This window comes from Amblyomma americanum, chromosome 5 (genome assembly GCF_052857255.1).
Source record: "Amblyomma americanum isolate KBUSLIRL-KWMA chromosome 5, ASM5285725v1, whole genome shotgun sequence".
NCBI classification, from domain to species: domain Eukaryota; kingdom Metazoa; phylum Arthropoda; class Arachnida; order Ixodida; family Ixodidae; genus Amblyomma; species Amblyomma americanum.
In genome coordinates, this window is record NC_135501.1 from 79,563,230 (window position 1) to 79,577,520 (window position 14,291).

The window sequence follows — 14,291 nt, forward strand, 5'->3', positions numbered from 1 at the left end:
TGAACGTTGACTATATATATATATATATATATATATATATATATATATATATATATATATATATATATATATATATATAAATTTATTATGTAAATGAGCATTAAAAAATAAATAAAATAGGAGAGTTCCGGAGTCCCTGGCTATTATTAATTGTCTCGAGCATAGCCCAAACCTTCACCCGCTGCCATCACGACCCGGACGCGACAGCGGTGTGCCAGAGAACACTGCGAAACTATAATTATAGAGGTCCTCGATCACCTCGATCGAAGCACCTCGATCGAGGGCGCGGTTGTGCTACCCAGTTCCGTGTTCTAGCGCACACTAGCAGTTTATTTTTGAGAGCCTCTTCCTCCTCGTACCTTGCACACTTCTGATTTCTTAACATAAATTCTTTCAGTGCATCAATTTACCTATTCAGCAATCTATATTTCCCCCTCTGCTGGTCCTAAGTCGCTGATTTCAGGTCAGTGGCAATATAGTACTTATGATATCTACCACGCACCGTGCCAGAAAATACTTTTTTGCAGCAATTACAGACTTTTCAAGCACTTGCTGCATTTAGGGGAGTTCTAAAAGAAGTGTTTATTTTATCGTAGATAACACAGAAGTTGCTGTTTACAGCGCAGAGAACAGGGAAGGGCCCAGCGTTATTTATGATCAAGAGCCGCGCAACAGGAGCTTTTATATTTCGAAACCGAAACTGAAAATGTTCTAGCGTCGTCTGACGGCTAGGCACAGACTTTATAGGTGCTTCCTGTTTGTCGTAAGCCACACAAAACTTTCTGCTTAAAGCACTAAATAAAAAGCGCAAAGCACAATCAGGCACCGCGCGCCACGATAGCTTCCAGCTTTGAAACCGAAACCGAAAGCGATTTGTCACATAGCGACTACTTTGTTTAATGCAGTGGCGATCAAAAATCGCAGAACACTTCAAACATTTAGGTTACAGTGGTACCATAAAGCTCATACATGATAGAGCCCACAGAGTTACACTAAGCTACCCTATTCACACTCCATGGGCAGTCACAGGTGCAAGACCGATTTGAGGGGCTAGTTGGTTCTGCAGTTGGTTCTGCTCATGTTGGACCAACGCTCTGTGGCACAGCTTGACACGGAACTCATAACTATTTCCCCTTCAAAGTAGTATTTGTAACTTTTCAACTATAAGTATTTCATGGTGTGTAGAGCCCCGCGTCGTCTGCTACTACATGCGGTCAATCAGCAGTCAACTGGATGGCCGGATGCGCTGCACGAGGAGGCTGCGACATGGAGCGGTATAGAGATCACGGTCGGAGACGCAAGTTCTGCCGCAGGAAACAAACAGACGAAATTGAACGAATAAAACGTATTTATTATTCTGGTTTGTAAAGAAGAGGTCATCATCATCATCGTATGCAGTGCCCTGTGCGGTGCGCGTCGCCTAGCCAATCCAAGTCGGCGGTCGTTTGCATCCAACGTTTGCGTCGTCACTCGTGTCGGTGTGTGTGGTTGTTACAGTTATTAGATTGTGTGTTTTGCAGCCACATGTGACACTTCCACTATGGGTTCGTCAGCTGCGGCGAGCTATGCGTACGTGAAATACTTCGACCGACGGCGCAAAAGCTATCGTACACGTCTCTATGTCGTCCTTGTTTCCTTTGCGCTACACCTATCCATGATGCCTCACCGACTGGCGTTAGCGACCTGGCAAAAAAAAAGGACGTCTACTGGCGCGGCGGAAAAGATGAGAAGGCATTCTATTCCGCCCAAGTAATGGAGCTTGGAGGTGAGTTTTGCAGTTACTTCGCTACTTGGTCAGATTTCAGAAGTGCCAAACGTGTGATGCGTGTACAGTCAAGCCTAACGCTTTTAGCAAAGCTTGGTGGCGTTTTACATAAAGTCGATGCACATGCTTTTTTACTGTTGCGAGTACTTGCAGAACGCTTACGATAACACTTCCTCTGTGCTTGCGATCCGAGCACACAGCAGCCCAGCGCATGCTTCCCAAAGAAGGGAAAAACGGCGTGGTCGCGTTGCAGCAGGTCTCGACGTAAGCGTCACTCTGAGCGAAATAATATATCGTGATTTTTTTCATGAATTCAAGTAATTGCATGAGGCAGGAGGAAATCGGCTGTGTTCAGATCTGCTAATTTTTCGCATCGTATGATTTTTGGAAAGCAATGAACGCGACACACTAACTGATCCGTTTCCGTAGCTTGCCCTGTGTTTGCTGTCGCTTTCATTATTTTACCTCTCATTTCTTGTGTTCCAGTAACAAAAGCGGAGCTTATCCAGAGGGTGTCCAAGAGAAAAATCACTGCAATGGACCTTGAAAAGTCTGAGCCAGCAACAACAGTTGCACAGATACATGTATGTACTGGGCGAAGTTTTCCTGCGGATGCCTCTGCTACTGCCACTCGCACGCTTACCAGTCGCAATATGTACATTACATAGCAGCATACTTCAGAGCCAGGCAGGCGTCTCTGTTTGTGTGTGTCTAAAATATTTATGGTTGCGGGAAGCAGCCAGGCTCCCGTCAGCAACAGAGAGCTTTGTAGCAGATATTTGAATTGTAGTATAGAGATATTGCTTAAATGCTACCATTGTAAAAGATTGCGTAGGACACTAGAGAACCGCATGTGGAATGGAAGCATCGTTCTGTTTTTTGTTCTCTCATATATTGTGTGCTTCATGTCAGGTCAGTTTCATTTTTCGTATTGCCTCCTCGCATTGTTGTCTAAAATATTTATTGTTTGGGGGAGCAGCGAGGCTGCTTTCAACAACAGAGAGCTTTGTATCGAGCCCACCGATACGGCGTTGCGGGACAGCGCACTTCTCTCATTGCAGCACGTTGTCTTAGCTTCGGCTTGCAACTCGGTGGCCTGTTTTCTCAGTGCCATGATACTGGTTAAATATATGTATTGCTGGAAATTTATAAGCCCTGCTATTCTTCGGTTATGCGGCATACCAAAGCGAATCGGGCCACGTGAGACACGGATAGGGCCTCTGATAATTATTATTCACGAGGGGTGATAATTATTATTCACGTGTCTATCGAAAACACCGGTGCTGCGCTGTGGGCTACAACTGCGGTGGGCTCTCTCCGGTCGGGGCGGCTCTTGTCAAGACACGATTAATTACTGGTAGGCACCGTTCCCCTCTTCCCGTCATCTGTTCATCGTCGGTCGCTTCTTGCAGGGAACCAGTCAAAGGGGGAAGGTCATTTGAATCGAGCCGAGCGTGGGAAGAACAGGCTCCTTCCCAGCTAGTCATCCTTTCATTTTGTGCAGTCGTCGGCCACCAGATGACACTGTCGAAATTGCCGCTGCTGTTGCTGCGCCACCGTGGTCATCCCTGTCGATGGGATCTGCACCTTAATCCTCTTCGGCTGGTGTGCATTCTGTTCATAATAGGCCCAACGCGGACGCCACCAAAAGCTCCCCATTTGACTTTCAAACAAAAGGGGTGCTGTCTACTCTTGTAAACGGAAGGGCAGCCACACAGAACAAGCAGGGATGGAGGACTAAAGCTAGTGGTCCAAGCGGAAGGGAGAAAAACCTCTGAGAGGGAATGGAAGGAGAGGAGCATGGAAAAGTAGCTAGTTTGCCATATATGTAACTCCAATATAATGTCTTCTATTAAAGATTTTTTTGCGGTTGTGCGTTCCGGGGACGGTGCCTCACAACAACCTTGGTAGAGGACATTTTCAGCCAGAGGGTGGTCGGGGCACTTTAAGTAGTGGCTGCCGGCTGGCGTGCATGTGTGCTCTGCCAAATTTGTTGTTCAAAATTTTTATTCTCTACGGAGGTCATTATCATTTCACAGCTGAAGGTGAAGCATAACCTTGCGTGTGCCGATTCGCTTGTTGCCATAAAGCTTGGTGCTCGGGTCTTCTGCCACAAGTGCTTAAAATACCTGAGAAATACCGTATGCATACTTCACCTTGCATTTGACTCATCAAAAAGAAAAATTTCCCAGTGTGGATCATCATGCCTGCACACACAGTGCGGGGCCGACATGCAAGGCCAGATTGTAATGCCTTTCATTCTAGTGCTAGCTCTGCAGTAAAAGCGATAGCATACAGACACGACGTGCAGCTAAATTTGTACAGTGCACGCACTTCAGAAAAATGTTCAACGAGCTGATATGCACGCTTGTCAAAATAATGCGTGCATTACTTGCTGGCAGCAATATTAACAGCTGGAGGGCGGCAGACTACAGTTGAGTGGAACATATCCTGATTGTTTTCTGCTTACAGCCCACAGGAATTAGTTCCCAAACAGAAATTGCGACTACCACAGCAGAGTCAGTATAGGCAGGGTCGATCATTGGCGCCCAAGTAATTAGTGTGTGGTTAACAAATATGCAATAATCTGAGAATACAGCATGTTGTTTGAGCAGTGAATCCGCAGTTTTTCCCTCCTCCTCATCATCAGCCTCACTACACCTACAGGGCAAAAGCCTCACTCATGTCTTTCCAATTAACACTGTCGAATTAGCCCTCCTATGTGGTGTCAAATGCAAGTCTTTAGAGTGCGACTGCCCGTCACATATGCTTTTGCGGATATCTCGAAGCTTACATGCAGACTTCACGACAGCACACAACGCACTGAAGGACATATACTTGCGTTGTTGCCGCCGATGTATGCATCTGAGTGCGAGTCCGCGGCTGCCCTGACTAACTAACGTCCTTTCTTTCGCTCCCAAGGATCAGATTTCTACCGTACGCATGCGAGCAATGAGACGCAACAGCAAGCAAAGCAGCAGAGGGCACTCGCCTTCCGTGATCCATGGATGGCCTTGGCGCCATAATTGCCAGCAGGCTGGTTCTGGCGGCGACTAGTTCATGTGAGCATGATGCACCTTCCTGTCAGGAGTGAATTTTCTGGCAGCGAACAGGCTCTCCGAGCACGGCAATTTGAAAAAGCCCAATGATAATTTAAAGATTTAAAGATGTATAGACACCTTATTTTGGTGGCATGTTTTCTTCCCTACAATGATTCAGAAGACACTGCTATGAATGAATCATCATGTGGTGTTTGCCTGGGACCTATAAATAATTTATAATCGAATTTTTCTGCCATGCTGTCTCGGTTTCAACAGCCAAGTGAAGACTGTGACATCAGAGAGGTTATATGTAACGTGAAGCATGGAAAAAATGCGATATAATTGCTGCTTGATCGTTTTAATTCACTACAGTGTTGAAGCCAGCCTTCCTCAATAGTCGGAATGACAAATGTAGCAGCACCGATTATATTGCAGTTTTTCATGCCTCGCATGACCTATAAGCTCACTTTGACGTCATAGTCCCCATTCAGCTCTTGAAACTGAAACGGCGCGAGAAATTCGATTATAAATTATTTAGTAGTCAAGGGAGAATCTTCATCATCAGCCTGATTACACCCAATGCAGGGTGAAGGCCTCTCCCATGTCTCTCCAATTAACCATGTCTTGCCAGCTGCGCCCACCTTATGCCTGCAAACTTCTCAATTTCATACGCCCACCTAACCTTCTGCCGCCCCCTGCTATGTTTTCTTTCTCTTGGAATCCCTTAGGGACCAACAGCTATCTTACCTTCGCATTACATTCCCCGCTCAAGCCAATTTCTTCCTCTTGATTTTGGCTAGGATGTCATTAACCCGCGTGTGTTCCCTCAACCACTCTTCCTGCTTCCGGTCTCTTAAAGGAGTATAGACACGTAATTTTGGTGGCATGTTTTCTTTTCTTCAATGATGCAGAAGACGCTACTAGGCATGAATCACCATGTGATGTTTGCCTACGACCGCTAAATAATTTATAATTGTTTTTTTCTGGCATGCTATTTCAGTTTTGGAACAGCCGAGCTATGGCTCTGACGTCAAAGAGGGCTTTTCCTTGACGTGAGCCATGGAAAAATGTCCATAGAATCGCTGCTTCATTGTTCTAATTTACTGCAGTGTTGAAATCAGCCTTCCTCAATTGCTGGAATGACAACAATTGTGCAAGCAGTGATTATATTGCTGTTTCTTCATGTCTCGTGACGTGTAAGCACACATTGACGTCACTGTCCTTGCTCAAGTGTTGAAGCCGAAACTGGACGAAAAATAAATGCTATTATAAATTATTAAGCGGTCGTAAGAGATTACTAGCTGCTACTCCATGTATAATAATGCCTTATGCATCATTACAAGCAAGAAAGCACGCACCCAAACGGTAGGTGTTATACTGCTTTAACGTTACGCCTATCATTTTTCTTTCCGTGGCTCACTGCGTTGTCCTCAGCTTAAGCTGAACCCTTTTTGTTAGCCTCCACGTTTCTGCCCATAGGTGGGTACTGGTAAGATGCAGCTGTTGTACACATTTCTCTTGAGGGATATTGGTAAACTGCCATTCATGACCTGAGAGACCCTGCCATATGCGTTCCATCGCAATCTTATCCTTCTAGTTATTCCCTCATGATCCGGATCAGTTGTCACTATTGATACCTGCCTTAAATAAACGTATTCCTTTACCTTTTCCCTTACCTCGCTACCAATTGTGAACTGCTGTTCACTTGCTAGACTTGAGAATAGGAGAATACCACAAGGTAATCCATGTATAATAATGCCTGATGCCTCATTAGAAAGCAAAAACACACACCCAAAAGATGGGTGTTTATACTCCTTTAAAGCTAGTTGGTGCATTACAGAATGTGAGTCACCAGTGTTACCAGTAAAACCCTTTAACATCATATTTTGACCTGTTGATTGAAATCAAGTTTTTTTGTGTTCTAGTTAATGGTATTTCATCATTTCTTTGCTCCTTATTTGGAAAAATTATTTCTCGGGACTCTGACCAGACTCAAGAAGTGTAATGTGATAGTAAACAGAATATGTTTGAAAATCCTCTGAAGTTGCCGTTTAATTTACCTTGTACATTAGTCTTGTAGCAAATATGAACACTTTTCATACTTTGCAGTCTTCCACTAGCATGGATCCTGCTGCACCACAGAACCCGGATATCTTGCTGAGGTCAGCAGCCAGGTATGAAGGTGTCGCATATTTAGAATGTAAGACAAGTGGGCTTTGATGCCCCATCGGCCAGTGCTGATAAAGGAGCAAATCACAGACGGAAGACGAGGCTGACAAAGTTCAGTTTGGTGCTCAGGAACGCTTGGCTACCGGGGTGTGCCGTGCTAACAAAGATTGTGGCCGTCCACACTTCTTGTTTGATTTGAGTCTTTACACTTGTGGAGGGGCTGGGTGCGCAGTGCTAACAAGAAGTGTCGACGGCCACAATCTTTGCTAGTACAGCGCACCTCGGTAGCCAAGCGTTTTCTGTGTGCCAAACTGAACTTTGTCAGCCTCGTCTTCCGCCTGTGTTTTGCTCCTTCTTCAGCACAGGGCGCTGGGGCATCAAAGCCCAATTGTCGATCTTACAAGAATGATTTTGTAAGCTTGAAATGCTTTTAGCTCTCATCCTTGATAAATGCAGGCAAACAATCTAGAAACCGGAAACATGGGGATGAGCATCACTGCACACCTCTCGGAAATGGGAAATTTTCTGTCCGAATAATATGAAGCAGAAAAAAAATTGCCTGCAGAGCAGCCCTAGGCACAATTTCAACCTGTGGCAGCTCGGAGCAGTATTGCTTAGCGGTGGCTTTGTGGTCGAAATGCAGTTTTTGTTTGTGTTCTAGTTGTTGACATTTCATTATTTTGCAGAATTATTTCTTGCAACTGAGACAAGGTTCAAGAAGTGTAATGTGATAGTAAACTCAAAGTGCTTTAAAATCTCCTGGAGATGCCAATTAAAGGAACACTGAGGAGAAATTGAAGTTGGCTTGTATCGATAGAATATAAGCTCCTGATCACAAAAACGCAACTCTTACTGAAAAACAAAGCTCTTGTAAAGTAGAAAACAGCAAGAACCAAAATACAGGTATCGCCGCCACAAGGCAATCTCGCAAGTACAAGCGTGATAACGTCATTGGACAAGAGACGCCACGTTGTAGGAATTTTCCTTCCTACATGAAGCTGCGAATCTGAGGCTGACAAAAGAAGGTCGCGCGGTTCAATATTGAAGTAAGTTTTGTCTTAAAACCGATAGTGCACTTTTATCACACAAGGAAGACAGACAAAAGACAACCTGAATGTTGGAAGCAAAAAAAGCCGATGCTTGGCGGCTCCACAGGCGGCCACGAAAGTTTCGACTTGTTATGGCGCTTCGCGTCTATGAGCTTTGTGTGCCTCATGGTTTTGTTTTTAACGCGTCTCGATTTACAAGTGCCGAACAGCAGAGGAACTCCGTGCCGCTTCAAGTGCTAGTTAACCTTTGAAGGAGCCTGTTAAGGCTGGTCAGATGATTGCCGCGGTCGATGAAAAACCATGATGGCACGATGGTCGGTGATCATACAAGGCAGTTAGCAGTATAAAGAGCACTTGTGTCGTCGTACGCTCGCTTGGCGAAACATTCCCGGCTGTGCCAGTCAACTTCAAACTACTTAATGGAAATCATTTATTAGGGACGGGAGACAAGGTACAAGGCAGTTAAAAAAAATTGATGGCCTAGCTGTGTTAGGCCAGGATATACGTAGCGAAAGCGCGGAGACTTCTGCAGCGGAAGATTGCACTCACTAGATGCGCCTTTATTGATGGTTAAATCTTGAACCGTCGTGGCGGAGTGGTAGAGTCCGCCTCAAACTACAATGGCCCTGGTTCGATTCCGAGCCTCGGCACAGGTTTTTTTTTTTATTCATTGAGTGGGTGGGGGGTTTCAGTGGCGCGCATAGATGCCGCCACCGAATACGTTGGTTAGCAGATAAGCGCAGGCTCTGTTAAAGGGGCAGTTAGGAGAACTTTATCAAATTATTTTTGTTAGCAAAATCTGATAGTTCGGCATTTCAAGGCATTGTTGCCGCCTGTCCGGGAGTGAAAGATGCATTTATTTCAAAGAAATTTGGATTCAAAGTTGAAAAAGTTTTTCTCGCCACTCCGATTCAAACTCGGGAACTTTATGACATCACGGCGCACTCTTATGACGCTACAGGACGCAGTGACGTGGAACGTGACGTACGCGCAGACGTGATTTCTCGCGGCTAGCAGTGTGGTCTAGCAGCCGAAATGAAAGCTACTGCCGCCGCACGTTGAAGGCATCTATCGGGGGTCGCTACTGTCGCTTCGTTTACGTTTGCACCGGCGTCTTGTCTGCGTTATGATCGATCCCGTTCCCGAACCTGACGACGAAGTTCTCGCAAAAACTCCGGCCTGCATTTCAGCGACCTCAGCCCCACAGAGCGTGCGATGCTTTTGAGGGAGCACGGTTAGGTTAGGTGCCGGCGGGTTGTTTCCCCCTTCCGCCATGAGCAGCCGTTGCAAATCATATCATAACCCCAGTGCGGGGAGTCACAAGGGGCCAGGACAAGGTCAGTGAGTCGCGCCCATTGGAGGCTGGCCGGGGCTTAGAGGCGAACGGTGCAGCAGGCGGCATCAAGGTCTCCCACGGTTGCAAGGGCCAGGTTATTTATTTTATTTTTTGCCAAAAAAACGGATGGATACTCAAGGGCGCTTGCGTTTAAAGTTGGCGGCTTGAAAGTAAAGCCCACGCTTCATCGGCTTCCGCGCGTTTCCGGCGGTACGGGGTCTACTGGATCGGGCTCTCTCGCCCACTTGCATGTACCTTCAGATGTGTACTGTGAATGGATTAAATTAGCCGAGAGCTCGAAAACAACAGCTGCTTCCAACTGCCGAAGCTATTGAATGACGTCACAACACGTACCTCGCCGCAGAGCTGAATCGGTCTGGCCGGGCCGGCGGTGGCTGGCGCACCCTCCGCAAAATAGAGACATGCTTAAAGTCTCCGCCAGTGCGGTCAGAGTGCGCCGAAACTGCCGAACGCGTTGGCGGTCAAGCACAGTTGGAGCATAGAGGGTCTCGGTTTGGCCGATGTGACGTCGCCATGCAGCGCGCGCGCGCATTACTCCGGAGTGTAAACGCACCTTAACAGAGCCTGCGCTTAGCAGCTAACCAACGTATTCAGTGGCGGCACCTATGGTAGCCACTGAAACCCCCCGCCCACTCACTGAAAAAAAAAAACCTGTGCCGAGGCTCAGAATCGAACAAGGGCCTTTGTAGTTTTAGGCGGAGACTCTACCACTCCGCCACGACGGCTCAAGATTTAACCGTGAATAAAGGCGAATCTAGTGATTGCACTCTTCCGATGCAGAAGTCTCCGCGCTTTCGCTACGTATATCCTGGCCTAACACAGCTAGGCCATCAATTTTTTTTAACTGCTTCGTACCTTGTCTCCCGTCCCTAATAAATGATTTCCGTTAAGTAGTTTGAAGTTGACTGGCACAGCCAAGAATGCTTCGCCGGGCGAGCATGTGAAGACACAAATGCTCTTCATACTGCGAACTGCCTTGTACGATCACCGACCATCGTGCCATGATAGTTTTTCATCGACCGTGGCGATCATCTGACCAGCCTTAATAGGCTCCTTCAAAGGTTAACTAGCACTTGAAGCGGCACTTGGAGTTCCTCTGCTGTTCGGCACTTGTAAATAGAGGTGCGTCAAAAACAAAACCTCGGGGCACGCAAAGCTCATAGACGCGAAGCGCCATAACAAATCGAAACTCTCGTGGCTGCCTGTGGCACCCCCAAGCATTGGTTTTCTTTGCTTCCAACATTCAGGTTGTCTTTTGTCTGTCTTCCTTGTGTGATAAAAGTGCGCTATCGGTTTTAAAACAAAACTTACTTCAATATTGAACCGCGCAACCTTCTTTTGTCAGCCTCAGAGATTTAGCACCTTCCATGTAAAAAGGAACATTCCTCCAAGGTGGCGTCTCTTGTCCTATGACGTCATCACGCTTGTACTTGCGAGATTTCCCTGTGGCGGCGATACCTGTGTTTCGGTACTTGCTATTTTCTACCTTACAAGAGCTTTGTTTTTTGTAAGAGTTGCATTTTTGTGATCAGGAGCTTGTATTCTATCGATACAAGGCAACCTCAATTTCTCCTCAGTGTCCCTTTAATGCGCGTTTATAGCCTGGCGTAACGCATGCGCGCGCACTGCACACCGTCACGTCGGCCAAAGCGAGACCCTCTATACTCCAACTGCGCTTGACCGGTGACGCGTTCGGCAGCTTAGGCGCACTCTGACCACATTGGCGGAGACGTAGAGCACGTCTCTATTTCGCGCCGAGTGCGCCAGCTGTGCCATCCAGACCAGACTGATACGGTTCCGCGGCGAGGTGCGCGTTGTGACATCATTCAATAGCTTTGGTCGTTAAGCAGTGCTGTTCTTTTCGAACTCTCGTCTAATTTATACCATTCACAGTACACATCTGAAGGTACATGCAAGTGGGCGAGAGAACCCGATCCAGTGGACCCTGTACCTCCGGAAATGCGGAGAAGCCGTTGAAGCGTCGGCCTTACTTTCAAGCCGCCTACTTTAAATGCGAGCGCCCTTGAGTACCCATCCGTTTTTGTGGCAAAAAAATAAATAAATAACCTCGCCCTTGCAACCGTGGGAGACCTGGACGCCGTCTTCTGCACCGTGCAACCGCGCCGTTCAAGGAATCGCAATCTGTTGACCCCAAAGCCCCGGCCAGCCTCCGATGGGCGCGACGCACTGACCTTGTCCTGGCCCCTCGCGACTCCCCGCACTGGAGTTATGATATTTAATTTGCAACGGCTGCTCATGGCGGAAGGGGGAACGACCCGCCAGCGCCTAACTAACCGTGCTCCCTCAAAGGCGTCGCTGAAATGCAGGCCGGAGTTTTTGCGAGAACTTTGTCATCGGGCTCGGGAACGGGATCCATCGTAATGCTGGCAAGATGCTGGTGCAAACATAAACGAAGCAATGGTAGCGACCCCCGATAGATGCCTTCAACGTGTGGCGGCGGTAGCTTTCATTTTGGCTGCTGCTAGACCGCACCGCTAGCCGCGAGAAATCACGGAGTCTGCGTTTACGTCATGTTTCTTGTCACTGCGTCCTGTAACGTCATAAGAATGCGCCGTGATGTCATAAGAGTTCCCGAGTTTGAATCGGAGTGGCGGGAAAAACTTTTTCAACTTCGAATGCAAATTTCTTTGAAATAAATGCATCTTTCGCTCTCGGACAAGCGGCAACAAAGCCATGAAATGCTGAACTATCAGATTTTGCTTACAAAAGAAATTTGTTTGAGTTCTCCTCACTGTCCCTTTAATGTACCATGTACAGTCTAGGTCAAAAGTGTTAAGGCTACAGCATTCAGCTGCAGTGAAATCAATGTTCCTAGAATAATTCATGTAGCGGATCATTCAAAACTGTAGTCAAGCAGGAAGCTTCTGTATCGCAAGAAGAAACCTGCTAGCACTTCAAGGTCACTTGGTCTTTAATATTGCTGTAATGGCTCTGTTATGCGGCTGAAGCGAAAAGCCTTTGGCCTTAAGACTTCACCGACACTGTACATTACTCTTGTTGCAAATGCGAACACTTTGCACACTTTCCAGGCTTCCACTAGCATGGGTCCTGCTGCACCATGGAATCCAGGTGTTCTTGCTGAGGTCAATGGCCAGGTACGATGGCTTCTTATATTTAGAACTAGTTTGTAAGCTTGAAATGCTTTTAGCTCTCGTTCTTGGTAACTGCAGGCAAACAATCTAGAAACTGTGGAAACGTATAGGGCTGAGGATCAGTGCACACCTCTCGGACACGTGGAATTTTCCATCCAAATGGCGTGGAGCGGAAAAAAATTGCCTGCGCAGGAGCCCCAGGCACAATTTGAACCTGTGACAGCTCAGGGCAGCTTTGCTTAATGAACTCTTAGATCACTAAGCCATGACCACAACCTTTCACCTTTCATGTTCTAATTAGCACAGCCTCTTGTGCTAAGATTTAATTGCTGTGTTTTAAATATTCATAATCTTTCATCTGTTCGTTCTGTGTTTCCGAATATTTGGCAGCATTACTGTTGCCAGGGTGCAGTGGAGCCTGTCGGAGAGATAAAAAGGCTCATCTATGTTGTCGAAGGCAGCTTATATGATTGCACATAAACGTGACCTGGTGGCCCATCGTGCTGCTCACTCCGAAGAAGAAAGAGATGTGTCATGTTTTATCATTAGTAGCGTTTGCAAGGAAAACTGCCATTTTCTTAATGTTACATATAGGAGTCCTGAGGAATAGGATTTTAGCAGTTTTAATGTGGCAAATACTTCTCTCCCCAATCTGTTATAGGGCTTTATACAAAGCATATGTGCAGCTGTTTTATTGCAGATCCACCTCGGGAGCGGAAATTGTCAGTGCAGAGCGGTGGCGCTGGCTTCTTTCCCAAGGTCGAGACTTCCTGTTTTGCAAGGACGCCACAAAACTTTTGAGGGGTTCCCCACAAAAGTGACGCTCCTTCCTGGTGATGCTCCTTCCCCGAAGAGCCTTAGGGGAAAGAGCATTCAGGGAAGGAGCATCACCGGCTCAGTATGCCGGCAATCGCTTAATGCAGGTGGCATGCAGAAGCATCGGATGAGCTCAGAAAAACTAGCAGCTGTGGGCAGTAAGCCTCTTTTATTTAGGTACATTTCCTGACTGACAAAGGCATTTGTTTATTTAAGTGTGCATGACTTAAATACCTTTATTTTACAGCACCTGCATGTCTTCAATTTTGTCATGATTAATACTCTTTCAGATGCATTTGATGCATACATCAAAGCTGCACAAGCTGCCGAGGATGAGAAAATGCGCAGAGCAGTTGATTTGCTACCTGGCGGACATGCTGAGGGACATCAAGTTATCATCGCCTGCACCTGCCCCTGTAGTCAAAGGCTGTAGTCAGATAAAGATGATAAAATAAAGGCAGCAAGAAAAATTATTTCATTGACTGCAGCCTGGTATTTAGTGCTGGGATGCAGCATTTTCTGCACTCAAGGGTTGGAAGTTCATTCAGGTAGCCAACATATTCAGAGGTATTAACTGTACACCAGAGTACGTGTTGCAAGGCCATTGTATCCCCAGGTCGAGGCCCTCGTATCTGTACGAAGGTTACGTGGCCCTCGTATATACGAGGGACGGGGGTGACACATATCCAATAGCGTATATATGAGGCACGTATCACCCGTATATATGTGTTTTGCCATACGTGGAGAGAACACGTATGCCATACGAGCACGTATTCATACGACCATATATGTGGACACATATCCAATAATTGCGTATATATGAGACACATTTAACACATATATACGAGATTTTTCAATAGGGCAACCTTCTAGTCCGAGCTTCTTTGAAGCGGGCACAGGTGGCCTCTGACGGGGGACTCACGAAGGGCTCCTTCCACTCATTCAGCGAGCTGAAGCAGGCCTATTGAGCCTTTCGCCACC

The 14,291-nt window shown here is 46.7% G+C and overlaps 1 long non-coding RNA gene across 1 annotated transcript; it reads left to right on the forward strand.

Moving 5' to 3' along the window:
• Positions 1–1,459: 1,459 nt before the first annotated feature.
• Positions 1,460–13,660, forward strand: LOC144134838 (uncharacterized). The gene is made up of 6 exons (XR_013315276.1): positions 1,460–1,765; positions 2,252–2,349; positions 4,688–4,827; positions 6,916–6,980; positions 12,432–12,497; positions 13,601–13,660. It is a non-coding gene; the product is annotated as an uncharacterized LOC144134838 (long non-coding RNA).
• The last annotated feature ends 631 nt before the right edge of the window (positions 13,661–14,291 follow it).